This window comes from Rattus norvegicus, chromosome 1 (assembly GCF_036323735.1).
Source record: "Rattus norvegicus strain BN/NHsdMcwi chromosome 1, GRCr8, whole genome shotgun sequence".
In the NCBI taxonomy this organism is placed as follows: Eukaryota; Metazoa; Chordata; class Mammalia; order Rodentia; family Muridae; genus Rattus; species Rattus norvegicus.
Genome location: NC_086019.1, coordinates 89544342 through 89562827, shown reverse-complemented (window position 1 = coordinate 89562827; position 18486 = coordinate 89544342). Strand labels below are relative to the sequence as shown.

General features: G+C 48.2%; 1 long non-coding RNA gene across 1 annotated transcript; it reads right to left on the bottom strand.

Moving 5' to 3' along the window:
* Positions 1–275: 275 nt before the first annotated feature.
* Positions 276–18413, bottom strand: Ceacam6 (CEA cell adhesion molecule 6). Its single transcript, NR_045097.1, has 10 exons — positions 18114–18413; positions 15992–16348; positions 12334–12453; positions 12175–12266; positions 11573–11827; positions 10069–10344; positions 2182–2305; positions 1868–1982; positions 1164–1216; positions 276–538 (listed from the first exon to the last, which is right to left on the bottom strand). It is a non-coding gene; the product is annotated as a CEA cell adhesion molecule 6 (long non-coding RNA).
* Between the last annotated feature and the right edge of the window lie 73 nt (positions 18414–18486).

Sequence of the window (18486 nt, the reverse complement as noted above, 5' to 3'; positions counted from 1 at the left end):
CCTCTGGCTATTGTCTACCCTGAGGGCCTTCCGTCTGCAGTGGGCCTTTGATGCCCACCCTCACTCTCCGGCATGCCTCCCGTGTTTCTCTAAGAAACCTGCCATTCTCCTGTATGATGCCCTGTTCTTGTCTGAATTCATCTGGCAGACATTAAATGACTAGGGTGCAGGGCAGAGGACGGGACAGAGGCCCCAGCACCTGTACCTCTCACTGCTTTGAATGGAATCCCTTCCACTGAAGGCCAGAGAAGGTTCAGATGACACTAGACAAGGGAGAAGGGTCCCTTCCTTGTTTGGGTCTGTGCTGGGAGCTACATAGGTGCTAGTTGTCACACCCCTTGGCCCCTTTGGTAGTGGGCAGTGTAGGTGAGCAGGCTAAGGACGGAGAGGTGAAGCTCCTTGTCGGTTGCATGAGGAACTAAGGACACACACTTGATGGCACAGTTGTGGTTCCAAGAGTCCACAGGTCCTGCAGAGCCATCTGAGGGGAGACAGGCAATACTTGTCTCGTGAGGATAGCTGTCATGGGGCCTGTGACCTGCGGAAGGAAGCAAGAGAAGAGTCACCAGAGCGCGGAAAGGCGGAGCCGACCTAAGACTTGCGATTTGTAGCTGCAGGAGCGGGTGGTAGACATGGTGAGGGCTGACGGTTGGTGATGCGCATGGCCGGTTAGAGAATTTGCATGCTACAGGGTCTGTTTTGCAGACTGAGATTATTAGACCAGAGGAGAGGCAAGAAAGACAGACTTGGATCATTTGGGCCAGGAGTTCTCCCAGATCACAGAGCTGAGATCAATCTTTCCTCTGGGGTATGTGTCAGTGACATGCTCCTATGAAGACAAGGAACGCAATTCTCACACACAGCAGAGTGTCCTAAAGGAGATGAGTGCTCAGGACCCCCAGAGGGAGGGGAAGGCTGAGCAAGAGGAACCGGCTCCTGACGTGTGGTTTCCTCAGACCTGCCCCACTAGGTGGACTGAATCTCCCTTCAGCTGACCTGTTCTCCCGAGGCTGGGAAGGGGTGAGGACCTACAGCAACTGGGGGCTGGGGAGAGAAGATCTGCTCTGTGAGCCAGACAGTGGACAGTGGCTGGTGTCCAGGGTGCCATGGTGGGGACAGGTGGTGGAATCTTCTGGTTCCCCGTGGTCAGTGGCTGTGCTTACCTTGGGTGGACAGTGTTGGCTTGTCCTCACTGTGAATGCTCTTACTTCTTGCTCTAGATAAGTGGGAGAAACTGTCACTGTTGTTTGGTTCCTCGGTTGGGGAGCACCCTGGGAGCTATGACTCCTGGGAGCCATGATTCCTGGGAGCCATGATTCCTGGGAGCCATGATTCCTGGGAGCCATGATTCCTGGGAGGCCCCTGGGAGGCCCCTGGGAGGCCCCTGGGAGCTATGATTCTTGGGAGCACCCTGGGGACCATAATTCCTGGGAACGATGATTCTTGGGAGCACCCTGGGAACCATGACTCCTGGGAGCTGCTTGGCGTCCTCACTAAGCATTCACACTGCGGCTGCTGCTGCCTTTCTTGGTGCTGCATCCTTTTCTAAGCTGTCCCCTCCCCTCCCCTCCCCTCCCCTCCCCTCCCCTTCCCTCCCCTCCCCTCCCCTCCCCGCCTTTGCTCCTTTCCCCTGTCATTTTCTATCTTTCTACCTGGTGCCGGGGAAGGTACTTGGGGTGAGCGGATCTTTTGAGTGCTCTGCACAGTCTGTCTACACACACACACACACACACACACACACACACACACACACACACTCACACACACCCCTACTTGTCTCCCACAGGGAGCTGTTTCTTCCCTCCCCTGCCCCGGGTTGTCCTAGGGGACCCTGATGCTTGTGCCTCCTCTAACTTCTCTGACCTACCTTTCTGCGCTTTCTTTTTGCTCTCTTCCAGTTCTTTCGTTCCTGCCTGTGTACTCCTTCGTGGCTTTCCGGACTGGGAGACAGAGAAATACAAAGGAATCTTTTGTTCTAAGCCCTATGGGAATGGGAGGGACCAGAGCAACAGAGAGGATTAGGGAGTCACCGGGAAGGCGGGAATTTGAGGATCCCCCCAAGGAATTAATGAGAAGCAGGCACATGGGAAAGGCGAGAAGAGGCCCAGTCTAGAGACAGAGGTGAAGAAGACCTTTTCTGTTCCCAAGCAGGGAGGTAGGGGAAGAGGAAAGCCACCATACTTGTCAAGTTTCTTGAAAAACACGAAATATGCCAGGCCTCCCAGGATAGCCAGCCCGGCCAGAACTTCAGCAACCAAGCTAGCCACTATCGTGGGTGACAACAGGGGACTTTTTGACGGTTGATCTGTCATGGAAGGATATCAGAAGAGGGAATTAAAGTCATTTTATGGTGGATACTGGAAAGGCACTCTCAGCATGGTGGGCGGGCATCCCTGTCTGCTCCTCTAGGGGATGCACCTTCTGAAAGAAGGTCCAGTGGGTGACTGGGGGAGGGGAGGTGTGAAGGGAGGCTGGATGACAGCGTGGAGTCTGGAGCAGCCTGGGGTAAAGAGTGAGACCGTGTCTCGAAACCGGAACAGGAACCACGAAACACAACATTCCTTCATCCCTCTGTATCCTTGCATGTTGCAGTAAAATAAAGTGACAAGTACCAGGCGGTTCCGTTGGGTCATAGGAACTAGAGTTAATTTATCTCGTTCTATCCTGTACCTGCCTTCCTGCATAAAGACACCAACATACACTTGTAGAGAAATGTTTCGTTTTGTTTTGTTTTGCATTTATTTGTTTGTGTTTGTGCATGTGTGTGTGTGTGTGTGTGTGTGTGTGTGTGTGTGTGTGTGTGTGTGTTTGGGCATGTGCCGTGGACTGTGTGAGGAGATCAGAGGACTGCTGTGGGAGTCTGTTCTCTCTACCATGTGGGTCCCGGAGACTGAACTCAGGCATTCACACTTGGCTGCAGTCACCTTTGTCCGCTGAAGCATCCCAACTGCCCCGCCCCCCTGCCCGAGTGGCTTCAGACTTGGATGCAGGAAAGGATCCCTTTTCACAGACCATATTGAGGAAGCCGATGTCTATCCATACCAGACGGCTTTCCCCTGTGCAATCTGCAACAAGTTGCAGATCAAAGACCTCAATCGGAGAACCTAAAACTCTTTTTTTTTTTTTTTTTGGTTCTTTTTTTCGGAGCTGGGGACCGAACCCAGGGCCTTGCGCCTCCTAGGTAAGCGCTCTACCACTGAGCTAAATCCCCAGCCCCAAAACTCTTAAAGCTTTTAGAAGATGGTAAAAGCTTTGCGACATCAGATTTGCCTGTGGTTTCTTGACTGTGACAGAAAAGCAGAGGTGTCAGTACTAACCGAACGATAAACCAGGTTGCTTGAAAATGGCAAACTCCAGGCATTCAGATCGTCATCCACCATCTGGTCTGGCAATCTCACTCAGGGTATACAAAGGAACCAGTACCCTGCATTGCAAGGATAGCTAAGTCCTTATGCTCTTTGCTATATTATCAATGGAGTCAAGATAGAGAAACTTCAGTGTCCGTTGGTGGATGAATGGAAAGGCTGTGGTGTAAATACCCCTGGCTGTGTAGTTGGAACTTTCAAAAGAAGTAAACTCTGTATTGTGAGAACATGTGTGAACCTGGAGGAAAATATGCTAAGTGAACTAAATCTTGCATAGAAAAAGAAGTCTATGATCTCTCATGTGCGATCCTACTAATTGACATTTCCTGGAGAGATGTGAACATACATACTTTTGTATCAGTCCACATGAACTGGTGAGATTATTGGATAAGACACTTGACAAGAGTGTGGGTGAGGAGTTAATCATGGGAACATAGGCAACTCAGTCAGCTGCATGCCGGTAAAGCCCACCCCAGCATATATCACAGTTCAGGAAAGATGAAGCTCTAGGACACCCTGCATGGCAGGCATCTCCTCTCCACAGAAACCATTACTGGTTACATAGCTTTGGGGAGAGGCCTTGTGAAGCATGCAAGTTTTAGGAACTTTCTGAGATGTGTGAGTTTCATTGTTGTCTTAGTTAAGGTTTCTATTGTGTGAAGAGGCACCATGACCAAAGCAACTCTTAAAGGACAACATTTAATTGGGGCTGCCTTACAGGTTCAGAGGTTCAGTCCATTATCATCAAGACAGGACACAAGGCAGCATCCAGGCAGGCATGACACAGGAGGAGCTGAGAGTTTTAAGCCCAATTTCCAGCACCAGATGTGAGTTCTCTCATGTGTAGAAAGCCTTAAATCTAATTGGAAAGCAGTTAGGTATATACCCAAGAGTCACATCACTATCGTGACAATAGGCCCACCTTGCCTGGTATAGCATGTAGGGTCCATAGCCAAGCTACTAACTGTGGGTGACAGTTTCCCTTAGCAACCGTTATGATACCTTCCAGCACTAAGCAGGGGAAAGGTTCCAGTTCAGTCATAGTCTCCAACCAATGTATGTGCTGCCTTAAGCCATCGGGTAGGCAACCAACGGTAGTAGCCATAGCCTTTGCAGACTGTGTGGCTTCCCTGGATAACAATCCGTAAGAGGTATCCCACATCTGGCACTGAGATTTTTTTTTAGTCAACAACTCTATGGCTGTGGGGGTGCCTTCATTTAAATCCACTAAATAATATCTTTACTCTTCTAGATGCCTCTTACACGTCTCTAAGACAATCAATCCAAATTAGCATGATGCAACAAAATCTGAAGGCCCACCATCATTCAATCAGAGTAAGTGACAACTGATGTTAGGTTGCTATGGGGATGCTGAGAGAGAGAGAGAGAGAGAGAGAGAGAGAGAGAGAGAGAGAGAGAGAGAGACTAGCAAGGCCTAATGCAGTAGTCAGAGATCTTATCCCTTATTTCAATGGCCTCATTAACTACATTGGCCGGGTTGTGGGGACTTTCTTCCATCTATCCCTCCATAATCTACAGATGTTTTCCATGAGCCACTCGGGCACTTTCCAGGGTTGGCTGGCACTGCTTGGCCTAGCTCAGCCTCAGGGACTGTAGTCCACTACTGTTAAGATCATAGGCTGGGCAGACCGTCTCCGTGACAGTTATACTCTATGTCACATGCTTTGGGGGAATAACTGTGTACCCCTAGGCCAAGCATAATATTCTCAACTCATCGTCTGTGTTTCCTGGGAGCCGCTGTGCAGGCTTTAAATCACTAACACAGGATCTGGAATTCTGTACATTGTTTTCGTAGCTACTCTGGCTCCCTATGGATCCCTACGTTTGCCTTTGAGTCACCTGGACATAGTTCATTGTGCACTTTAACATCTGTGGTGGACTGAATAGGTATGGCCCCCATAGGCTCATGGGTTTGAATACGTGGTCCACAGGGAGAGGTGCTATTAGGAGGTATGGCCTTGCTGGAGGAAGTGTGTCACTGTGGGGGGCAGGCTTTGAGGTCTCCTACGCTCAAACTACACCCAGTGTCAACACACGGTCTCCTTCTGCTGCCAGTAGATCAAGACGTAGAACTCTTAGCTCCTTCTCCATGTCCGCCTGCACACTGCCATACTTCCCATCATGACAATGGACTGAACCTCTGAAACTGTAAGCCAGTGTCAAGTCAATGTTCTCCTTTATAGGAGTTGCTGTGATCAGGGTGTCTCTTCACAGGAATGGATCCCTAAGACACCATCTTTCTCCCCTCTTGTTAGCTTTCTTAAAAAAATATTTTATGTATATTAGTGTTTTATCTATATGTATGTCCGTGTGGGGCTGTCAGATTCCCTGGAACTGGAGTTACAGACGGGTTCTGGGAATTGAACCCAGGTCCTCTTGGAGAGCAGTCAGTGCTCTTAACCGCTGAGCCATCTCTCCAGCCCTCTTGCTTGCTTTTGTACTTTACAGGCTTTTTGTGTGCTTGTCCAAATCCTTCATCTGTGACGGAATTTCTGCCCCATAAAGAACAGATCGTACCGTGGACCTGTGGAAAGCCACCAAAGTCCTCTGCCCATTCTGAGCTTCTTCCTGAATGCAGCCCTCTGTGGCCCAGTATACTGGCTACTGACTGCTACCTCTGTGCACACAGCTTTCTTAGAAAGGGCTGTCCTGTTGTTTTCCAGGTCCTAATATCGGTGGGCGATGGTAACAGCATCCCTAATAACTCATACAGCCAGTCAACTGGGGACTGGTTTCTGCCATAGTCCCTCAGGTTAGACAGCCTTTGTCTCAGGACAGACGGGTGCTCACCTCACCGAGTTCCTCTGCTTCTCAGAGCAACCCCTCCACACTCAGGCCAGAATCCCCATGATCCAGACTCTGGTTGGAGTTTTCATTGTTTGTTGGAAAGTCTTTCCTAACAAGCAGGTCGGGGCTGAGAACCCAGCGATCATTGTAGGTTCTTGCACTGAGCCTTTATGAAGGCTCCTTCTGCGTGCTGAACCATGGCTTACTCTGGGTTAAAGGTCAGACCTGAGGGCGGTCTATCACTGCTACCGTGTACCCTTCCTTGTTACTCTCGATAGCTCCCATGGGTTCTGAGTGTTTGCATCATGAGTACAGATCTGATTCTTTTACACCATGTCTTAGTTAGGGCTTTACTGCTGTGAATAGACACTGTGACTAAGGCAAGTCTTATAAGGGACAACATTTAATTGGGGCTGGCTTACAGGCTCAGAGGTTATCATTATCATCAAGGAGGGAATATGGCAGCATCCAGGCAGGAACGGTGCACACAGAGCTGAGTCATCTACCTCTTCATCTAAGGTTCCTAGTGGAAGTCTGACTTCCAGGCAGCTAGGATGAGGGTCTTAAGCCCACACCCACAGTGACACACCTACTCCAACAAGGCCACACCTCCTAATAGTGCCACTCCCTTGGCCAAGCATATACAAACCATGACAACCACATCCAGCCATCTCAACTCCTTTCTCTCTGTCTCTGTCTTTCTATCTCTCTGTGTCTCCATCCCCCCTGCCCACACCCCAAATAGAGGCTAATGCAGTAGAGACCATCTACATGCCTTTGTCTGTTGAATCCTGTCTCATTCTAGCAAATTGTTTGTGGGAAAGAGGTGAACATCACTTTCTGCCACTAAAACAAAGGTATCTCCTTATGCACTTGTCTTGTATGCACTACTCCAGTGTCATAATATATTCTGTACTCCACCAAACAGTCATGTGGTGCATCCCTTTCACCAAGGATGGCATGCCGTCCATATTGTTAGAGGAACCTGGTCATCCTGGGATCTCCTCAAAGGACACTCCATTCTCAGTGACCTCTGCATGCCTTGATTATATGCCCTATGATGCACCATATGGAACATGCCGCCTCCAACATTGGTAGGTGGTGTGCCATCATATAATATGGGGAAAGGTACCATACTGAGAGTAGCTCAACAGATAACTCATTCTCACATGATCATCCCAGCTCCATGTGTTGGCGACCTTAGCTGTGGCCATGTGACTACTTCTCGCCCAACTCATCCTTGGTTCTCTAAGTCTTTATTCAGATGCCAATTGTGTTGTGTGACTTTGACAGATCAAAGAAGTGATTTTACCCAAACTGAGCACAGTGAACCAGTGGGTTTTTGGAGTTACTTCTAGGAACATGGGCAAAGGGTTACTTAACAGGAACATGAATGATTGGAAGGCAGCCACATCACAACAAGTCCATCTCAGCATGAGTAACAGCTCATGAATCTGCACTAGTGGGTGAGAAAGCCTACTCTCCCAGAAACAGTTACATCATACAACCTCAGGGAGAGGTGAGTAGGTGCTGTTAGTTTCAGGAGCTTCTTGAGACTTATGAGTTTGCATTCCTTCTGACCGTAACCCACTGCCCAGTTAAAAAGCCGAACTTCTATGTAACCAGAAGGCTGAAAGGTGCTTACCAGAGACTGGGTATAGGAAGAAAATATGGAGAAGCTGTTGGTAGTAGGAAATAGACTTCACACTGAGAAGAGGAGCAGGTTAGAAGTAACCCATAAAGAATTATATTTCAAAGTAGCTAAGAGGAATTTCAAATGTCTCATCATAGCAGATGTAAGATAAATGAGGTAATGGATACTAAGTGGCTAACTTTAACACTCTGTCTTATCCATAGACATCAAAGAACACGTTTTACTTGTCCAAAGTATGTACAGTTAGGATGCTGGTTAAAACACTATTAACAAGTAACAGAGTGAGTTTGTTATCAAGAAAGTGGAAAGACCATTTCAAAGTGCTAAAAGATGTTATGTATTATAAATCTGAGCATGGGCCAAAATATATAAAGAATTCTCACAATTCAACAGTAGTCACAATAAAAACTACAAACAGCCCAATTCAAAAAGAAGGAAAGGACCTGACATTAAAAGAAAAAAATTGCTGGGAGTGGTGGCAAACATGTTTAGTCCTAGCACTTGAGAGGCAGAGGAAGGTAGATCTATGTGAGTTCAGCCAGCCTGGTCTATAGAATGAGTTCCAGGACAGCCAGGGCTGCACAGAGAAACCCTGTCTAGGGCAGGGGGTAGGGGGATGAACAACACAGCTCAATGAAGAACGGCAGATATAAAGGACTGTTCATGCATTACTCTGCTAATGTGAAAGGCCTGGCCAGTCGCTCTTCTGTCTCTACCTTGCCATTTCCTGCCACACCCTGATTATATATGGGTACTGGTGATCCACACTTGTCACTGTCTGTCCCCAAAGCTAACATATAATGGCTATGAAGGCTTGTGTGTTAAAACAATAAAGTTCTGGAAATGGACTATGGCTACACAACCCTGTAAATGTCCTTAATGCCACTGAAATGCACACTTCAAAATAGCTAAAACCAGAAATACCATATACATTATATATCATAAATATATTTTATACATATTATAATCAATATATTACACATATATAACATGCATGTTATATATAATTAAATAAAATATAAAATAATAAATAACAAGCAATATGTAATATGTAACATGTAATACATATAACACATAACATGATCTAAACATATAACATAAACATATAACACATAATATATACAGACATAATGTATATTATATTTATACCATAAAAACAGCATACAGAAAGAATCCTGTGCAAGGTCGCAGTAAATGGCACACACAGGAGAGGAAACAATGCCTTCTCCATCCATAACTTCCATCTCCCTGGATTAAATCAGACTCGGGTCCTCAGAAATATTCAGAAAACCCAGAGGTGGGCTGCACATCTGTAGGAGCAGCACCTGGACGTGGAGGCAGGGGGATCGAGAGTCCAAGACAATCATCATCTCCATCCTGAGAGGATGCCTGGGCTGGGACCTGGTTCCCCAAAGGAAGCAAAAGGTCCCCAACCAAACAAAACCTCTCAGAACAGCGGTGTCTGCACTGAAAGCTGCACAGACGTTTGCTGGCCTCGTTCCTCGCTCACAGACACTGCGCGTGGTCTAGCTCTGGCGTTGTCTCTCATGCCGGAACCTGAACATGACACACAGCGTGTGCGAGGATTCAGACTCACCTGGAAACACTGCCATCTTTGCAAGGAACAAGACCACCCATGGGTTCTGGTATCAGTGGGTCTCCCGGAGCCTTTTCCCATGGGTCCCAAGGACCACATGCCAGACTCAGGGCTTAACTCTTAGCCACTTTGTAATTGGGTTTCCTGTTTGGGTTTTATTTGTGTATATGTAATTTAGAGACAGGTTCTTGCTCTGTAACTCAGGCTGGTCTTCCTCTCCATCCTCCTGCCTCAGCCTCTCAAGTGTGGGATAATAGTGGATAATACCACACCTCAGTCTATGGCTGTCTCAGCTGACATTCTCTTCCCTGGGTCTGTTGTCTATTTTGCACAATATCGGTAAAGAATCCCCTAGTACGGGGACTTGGAGATGGTCCAGTGCCATAGCTCCATGAACAAAACTTCCTGAAGTTGGCTCTCTATAACCCAGGTAGAGGTAGAAGGGGAGAACTTAAGCATGTCTTCTGAGGGGGTTGCGGGGAGGGACTCTGTGAGGGGGGGACCAAGAGGGGGCAATGATTGTGGTGTAAATAAATAAATAACACCCCCAAGAGCCAAAAAACAAAAACAAACAAACAAACAAACAAAAAATCCAAAGAAATCCCGTGGTCAGATGTGGGAGGGAAGGAACTCGGGTCACTCACAGAGCACAGCCAGCTTGACTGGATCACTCAGCCTGGTGTTGAGGGGGTTGGAGACCTCACACTGGTATGCCCCGGCATCCTCCTTTGTGACAGGGTCTATGGTGAGCCTTCTGTTGTTCCAGGAGAACGTCATCCTGTCTGTGGCCTTCAGCTTCTGATTGTTGAACGTCCACCAGATGGAAACTCCAGTGTTTTCTGATATGCAGGTCAGGTCCACAAAATGATGTTCTAAGACTGTTTCATTTTTGACTTGGATGTGGGGCTTTGGCAACTTCTCTGTGAACATACAGAAGAGAGGACTAGCTAAAGGGAGTCTCTCTTTACAGAAAGGTTTCAACCAGCTCTCAGGGACCATCGAATAAAGCATAAGATGGCCTTGAAGTCATCTCTAGCACTGTAGAGATCCCCCATCTTGGTTCAGGAGACAGTCTATAGGGAGAGTAAGGACCTGCTTAAACCTCCTCTCATCTACTGCGCCCCCTGGCTTGACCTTGGGACATGTCTCTAGCTTTCACATCAAGAACCTCTTCTAGGCTCCAGTATCCAACACCTTCACTATCAGGGAACTCTAGATATCCATACAAAATAGTAAGTTTCATTATGACAGTTTCAAGAAACCCATCTCACCCTACTATATTCACACTCATTCTATAATTACTTCTCTATGTAGATATTTTCTATATATAGATATTATATAAATAGATATACCTATATGTTTATATAGACAGATCTTATTCTTGTTTTCACTTCTTATATTCATACATACATACATACATACATACATACATACATACTATACATACATATATGTATACCTTCCATATTTCCTTTCCCTCCCAAGCAGGGATCCCACAGTGAAACTATCTGTCTTTCCTGTGCACCAAATGTCCACAACGTCCCAGGACGCATTGTCAGAGCAAGGGCCCAGCTCAGAGACATCTACCCCAAAGCTCACTTTTCTCAGTCAGACGCCTGACCCCATGAAGGTCCTGGCATTGATTAGCTTCAGGGTTTACCCAGATTCTGGATAGGTGTTTCAGGGTTTCTCCACCACCCATCCTGTCCAACTGTAGATAGAGTCAGACTGGAACCAGTCAGCAGGGCAGGAGCAGAAGTGAGGAGAGCTGTGAACTGCTGTGTACCTTGGAGGTGTCTGTTGGGGGTGAAGTGTTCCCATCCCCATGCATGTTCCTGTGTCCTGGCGTCCTTTGTAGATTACAGAGAGTGTAAAAGATGAGAGGTCACACAGAGAATGAAGGAGGAGCAGGATCCCCTCCGTCCTCCTACCTAGGAGGCACTAATCCTCTTTGAAATCCATGTCTCCAAGTGAGCAGAGAGAAGTCAGTGTACTCAGGGGAAGAGAGCATCTCCTGGGTCAAGACACTTTAGGGAGAACTAGGGTTTACGGTGGACAGGAGCTATGGACTTCCTTCTTCCCTGCTCTTCACGGAAAACCAGACCCCACCCTCAGAGATTGGTCCTGATGTTACAAGAAGCCACTTACCCACTATTATAACTTCCTTGACCTTGGAATTATTGCGGCCAGTTGCTGCGTTGTTGACGAGGCAGGTATAAAGTCCATTATTACTTATGCTGACCTGGTGGATAGACAGCTCTTGTCTAGCGTTCCAGGGCTCTCCATTGACATTCCAGGAATAGTGTGCTTTGGGGTGAGACACTGCTTGGCAGGAGAGCCACATGCTCCTGCCTTCCTCAAAGTATTTGTGCGGGGGAAATATTTCGGGGGTATCTGGGCCATCTGGAGGAAAGAGAAAGACAAGATTGCCATAAAAGGACACAGAGGATCTTGTCTGGTAGGAGGTCAGTGTGGCCCTGAGCAGGGTGACAACGTAAGTCATAAAGCAGTTGCCTCTGAGGGCTTCGGGTCCCTCTCCAACATTCCACAAACACAGAGGATCCCACCCACACCCTGTCAATTAAAACCTTAAACATGAGGCATGGCCCTCCATTGTCTGTCTAAAGTCTTGGTCTGCCAGGATGTGCCTGGAGCAGATGGTGTGGCCAGTCTGGTTCAGGGGCAAGTGTCAGTGTCACGGAGCAGAGCACTGCATGTGCACTAGACGGCAGGGATAAGAAGTTACTCACAGAAAACATCCAGAGTGAATGGATCACTATGGAAGGCACCCAGTGGGTTCTTGGCTTCACATTCATAGCGTCCTCTGAAATGCCTAGAGACCCTGAGCAAAGTGAGAGTTGCGTTATCCCGAGACAGGGCGATGCGGTCATCAACTCGAAGCTTCTTACCATTCAGATGCCACAGGTAGGTTGTTTTCCGGAAGAGAGGGTCACAAGTCAGCTCGACGGTGTCTCGGCCCTCAACAGCAGTGGTCCTGTTGCTTCGTATGGTGGGCTTGCTTAACAGAGCTGTGTAGACAACAGAAAAGAATGATCTGTGTGGTACAGGATACCTGGAAAGGCCTCTTCCAACAAGGGTGCGTATCTCTCACCCGTCCACCAAGGAGCCACAGATAGATGTACAAGGCTCTGGGCACTCTGCCCATGGGCACTGGGTGTGGGAGAAGTGCTGGCTTTCCACATGGGAGCTCAGTGCCAGAGTTTGGATGTGGACTGATTCACCCTGTGAATGGGCTGCTCCATTCGGGAGGTGCTGAGGATCAATACTACTGACAGAAAGCAGGGCATGCCTCATGTTTAAGGGAACGGCAGCAGCAGTACTGCCTGGCCCTGCTGCCCTCACTGCCTGACCTACACACACACACACACACACTCACACACACACATACTCACACACACACAAATACACACACACAAATACACACACAAATACACACACACACACACACAAATACACACACACAAACACACACACAAACACACACACAAATACACACACACAAACACACACACACAAATACACACACACAAATACACACACACAAATATACACACACACACACTCACATGGCCAAGCCCAGGGAACTCACCATAGGGAGACAGAAGTGGGGGAAGGGGAAGAAAAAGAGAAAGAGAGAAAGGGTGCACATGCAGGCACAGAGAGGGAACAAAAGGTCTGGCATATATGGGGATGAGCCTCTGGGGGAAGGGCAACTCAGCCCCGGGGGAAAGTTCAGGGTTGGGGGCAGGGTTTGCCAGGTAGAGACTGGGGGATGCTTGAAGAACCTGGAGGCCAGATCTGCTTTGGTATGAAAAATATGTACCTCAGCCCCTTATTGGGCCTGAAACCAAATACTTAGGTCACCTGTGTGCTTGGGTCCCATCCACTGATGTTCTTGGCCGCTCAGCCTGAGCTTTGGCTGAGGCTTGGCTTTCCAAGGCTGTCATGCTGACAAGTCACCGTGGGCATCCCATGGCCCACAGTCTCTCCTAAGCACAGAGAGGCGATCAGACCACGTACAGAAGACTTGAAGTGAGACTGGTATTGGTTCAGCAGTCATCCCAGATCCCAGTGTCAGAGTGAGGGGGACAGGCAGGCCTAAGATAGAGAACCTTGTTCTTGTGTCTAAGAGGAATGTCTCTCTAGAGCACAGCCAGTCTTAGGCTAGAGTCTGGAGTCCTTCAAGACTACAAATGGTTCTCCTGTAGTGAGATCTGTGAGTCCCGTGACAGGGACAGAGCTACTCGCAGGAAGTGTGCCTTGTCTGTGACACTAAATGTGGACAAATGCCATGTCGTATTAGTAAGTTTCAAAGAGTAGATGTCTGTAGCTGCACTGGAGAATCTAGCGTGCAAAATGCTTTATCCTTCTATTTTGACCCCAGGAACCACAGCTGTATCAAGTTCTCCCAGATGGGGCAACTTGGCAGCAAACTCCTAGACTTGAGCTTCAGAATGTCACCGAGTAAGAGGACCCAGAGACATCCTGAGAACACAGCTGTGTGTGGAAGTGGGTCAGCCCATGCCAGCCATGGCTGCTACAACTCCCTCTTGAAAGTTTTAGGAAGCAGTGACATATTGAGAAGGAGCCAGGAGTCTCGGTCTCCCTGGGAATCAGTACACCGTGGAATCAGTTTACCGTGAACTACAATGGAAGTCATTTCTGTCCTGTCCTGTCCTTGTGACTTACATCACACGCCAGTCACAGAAGAGACCTGGGTCACATACAGGCAGCTAGAGCTTTAGTTAATGGCGGAACCTCGTGGGAGCTTCAGCTTCCTCAGCCTCTGTGTTCTCTACTACTGTTCTGCAGGCGTGGTCTGGCCTCAAGTGCAGACAGGAAGGGAACTGGACAGTCAGCCTTAGAGTGAGAAGGGAAGAGAGAAGCCAGCTCCACTTGTGATAAGAGAGGAAAGAGATGGGCAGTGAACAGAGAGATCCAGGGATCTTACAGTGACTGCTAAGCCCCGTAGACCATATACCACATAGTTGCCTCAGAAATAAGCCAGAAACTCTCAACTAAGAGCCATTGTGAAATGGCTCCTGGGTGAGCCTTACGAACACGTACGTGTTCACAGGAATGGGGCAGGACCAGCCTCAAGTACGGACCGAGAGTGGGTTTGTGCAGAGGTCTAGACCTACACAGGTTGCGGCATCTAAATAGCTTGCAGGTTCATTCACTCACTCACAGCTCGCCCCTCAGTATGTGGTCTGCACTGGCCTAGAGCTTTATCAGTCTTCCCTCCCTGGCCTTCCAAGTGCTGGGATTGAAGGCTAACGCTGTCTCGCCTGGGTTTCCCTCCATTCTTTATCACAAAACTATTAGGAGTTGTCTAATCTTTGGGAATCTGTCCTGGTCCAGTGTCCAGTGAAGAGGGAGAGAGCACTGTTCTTTTCTTTATCCTCTACCGGGAGTGCTCCCACCACATCCGTCAAAGGGATACATGATTTTAAGTCCAGGAGGTCAGCATGTGCCTGGAGGACGGGCTTAGACACTGTCTTGATTCATGTGACTCTCGCAGAGGAGGAGGATAATGTGCGTGCTCTAAGGCACAAACCAGTCTCACCCCCAAGCTTCCTGTCTATTAGGACAGTCCCTGCCACAGGCACCTCAGAAGCAATCCAGTCATAGTGAAGAGGACTGTGGCTGCGGGCAGATACCCCGTCCTATGACCAGCACTCAGGCTCCAGACTCAGTAACTGCATTTCTTCATGCTTTCCTTCCCTTCCATAGGGTAACTGCTGTGGGCACTCCTGTCTCATCTACAGATTAGCCTCATAGTGCTCACAACCGCCTGAGTGGTTACCCAGTTCTTGACAGAGTCCTCCATGCTCCTCCACAGAGCCACGGTCCCTGGGACAGAGACCATGTGTGGAGTAGAGCTCCCCCTTCACACCAGCCTGCCTTCTGCAGCGTGGATACAGGGGAAGGAAGCGGCTCTTGTGTAAGGGACCATGATGCAGACAGGATGTAGGCACCATCCAGACAGCCTGAATGGAGAGAGAGAGAGTGTGTGTGTGTGTGTGTGAGAGAGAGAGAGAGACAGAGAGACAGAGAGAGAGACAGAGAGAGACACAGAGAGACACAGAGAGACAGAGACACAGACAGAGAGACTGTGTGTGTCAGTGTGCATGTGTCAGTGTGTGGGTATACGTGTGAGCCTGTGTGTGTGAACATGAATGTGTGTATGTGTGAGTATAAATGTGTGTGTGTTAGTGTGTGTGTGAGTATGAATGTGTTGTCAGTGTGTGCGTCTGTGAATGTGTGTGAGAATGAGTGTGTGCATATGTCAGTGTATATGAGTGTGTTAGTGTGTGTGTGAATATGTGTGTGTGCATGAATGTGTATGAGTGCAATATGTGTGTGAGTGACTTGTGCTGAGTGTATGTCTATGTAAGTATGTATGTGAGTGTGTGAGGGTGAGTGTGTGAGTGTGAGTGTGTATGTGAGTGTGTGAGTGTGAGCGTGTCAGTGTGTGTGTGTGTGTGTGTGTGTGAAATGCAATGAACCCCACTTAACTATTAGAGACCAGAGAGAATCACTTACGGTACACAAAGACTTCCACAAACACTGACTTTTGGTTATCTGCAGAATGGATATTTAGGTGGTAGATTCCAGATTGCTTCAAGGTGACGTTCTGTAACATCAAGGATCCATTAGGGTACAGAGTCTCTTTGCCGCTGTACAGCTTCCCTTGTTTAGTTTCTTGAGATTTTATTTCATACATTATAATTAGATCTTTGTCTATCGACCGTTTTCCCTTGTACCAGTGATAGGCTAGTAGGTTGTCTGGCAGGTTGTGAGCAAGAAGAAGAACGCTCTGCCCTTCGAGAACTGCGGGTGGCACCGACTCAGCAGTAGGCGTCGCGGTGGCGGGGAAGTTCCAGATGGTTAGCAGTGAGGCTGAGAGGGAGGATAGAGACAGACATTAATACGTGGACCTTTTATGTATAGAAAGACGGGGACCTGTGTCATGAATAGGTATCTCTGTCCAACACGTGTGTGTGTGTGTGTGTGTGTGTGTGAGAGAGTATGTGTGTGTTAGTGTGTGAATGTATGAGAGTGTGTATGTGTGTGTGACTGTATGTGTGTGTGAGTGTATGTTTCAGTATGTGAGAATATGTGAGTGTGTGTGTGTGTGTCAGAGAGAGTGAGAGTGTATGTGTGTTAGTGTGTGAATGTATGAGTGTGTGTGAGTGTATGTGTGTGTGTGAGTGTGAGTGTGTATATATGTGTGTGTTAGTGTGTGAATGTATGAGAGTGTGGATGTGAGTATATGTGTGTGTGACTGTATGTGTGTGTGTGAGAGTGTGTGTTAGTGTGTGAATGTATGAGTGTGTGTGAGTGTATGTGTGTGTGAGTGTGTGTGAGTGTGAGTGTGTGTATGTGTGTCAGTGTGTGAATGTATGAGTGTGTGAGTGTATGTGTGAGTGTGTGTGAGTATGAGTGTGTGTATGTGTGTCAGTGTGTGAATGTATGAGTGTGTGTGTGAGTGTATGTGTGTGTGAGTGTATGTTTCAGTATGTGAGAATATGTGAGTGTGTGTTTGTATATGTGAATATGTGAGTGTGTGAGTATGAATGTGAGAGAGTGCGTGTATGAGTGTGTGTGTGTGTGTGTGTGTGTGTGTGTGTGTGTGTTTCCCTCAGCCCCCGCCACTGTTGAGGTCAACAGCATTGTCCTCTCTCCCATCAGCTTCCTGAACTTCCTGCACTTCTCATGTGTTTTATACAGTAGAACTCTTCCCAGGTGCCCTCTGAACCCACCATTCCCTGTCCTCAGAGGCACACTCACGTTCAGGGCATCCTGAGGAATGTATTCCTTAACTACCCTTTCTAGGGACCCTGCATTGTGGGTATGGATTAAATCTGTGTGTAAATTCTTATTGTTGCCATGAACACAGATGGCATGTCAAGGACCCCAAAGCGCCAGACCCATGGGAATGACAATGTCTTCCTGGGGTCAGGCTCAGTATGGCAAAATACTTTTCTGGTCTATATATGGATGTTACAGATGGCTGACTTCAGCTAAAGCCAGAGTATGTAGAAACTATCAACTATGGCTTCCTCCTCCTAGATGTGTGTGTGTAACCCTGAGATTATCCTTCCTCCCACTGAGATTAGCCAACCCAGCTGCCTCCTTGTTCAACTGTGGACAATAAACCTTTCTTTTCAACTCCAATGCACAAAATACCTATGTCGGGTTTCCCAGCTCCCGTCGGTACATCTCTGTCAGGGCACTAGGTGGGAGTATGGACATTGAATGCAGAAAATGCCCACCATAGCTGTCTGCTTGACCCATGGATATTTGTGGCATGAAGATTTCTCCCCTATAGAGACTGCTCCTAGGACATCACCTGTCACCTTGATAACAACTGTTTTTCATAAACCCCTGCTCCTTATTTAACTGTATGCATTAACCCTTCTTCCCTGTGCAACTCTATAAATAAACACGCTGTGCTCCCGGATGCTGTGGTTTCTCCATTGGTGATCCCAGTCTACCTGATCCCAGCTTTCCCGTGTCTGGGTGAACATCTGTCTTTTCTTTATTCCCTCGCTACCCTGGTCTAGTCCATCCCTGGAGCTGTGCCAGATGGATACACCTCCTGGTTGTAGCACGCCCAATCTATTCCTGTCTTCCTGCTCACTCCCAAGGTCGTTCCCCTCACCTGCAAGCAGGAGCCCCTGCCAGGGGACACACATTGGGGGATGGGCTGAGGGGGGCTCCATGATCTGTTGTTTGGCTCTGTCCTCTCTCTGTGGAAAAGAGCTTGGGCTCCAGCACTGCCCTGATGGTCCAGCCGGGTCAGTTCTGTTGTCTGTTGTCTCTCTGAGCTGAGTTCATCCTGGGGCTGGTTCTTTCAGGGTCACATGGGTTAGGGACAGGGCCTGTTGTTAGGACTTGCCCCTGTTCCCTACCCTTCCGGTGTTCTTTCCTCTCCCTTCCCTGTGCTTGTTTTCAGTTCCCCATCCCCCCACAGACTGAAGTGGGCCCCAGTCAACCTGTCTAACCCAGCGATGACCTCTGTTGTGTCCTCAGCC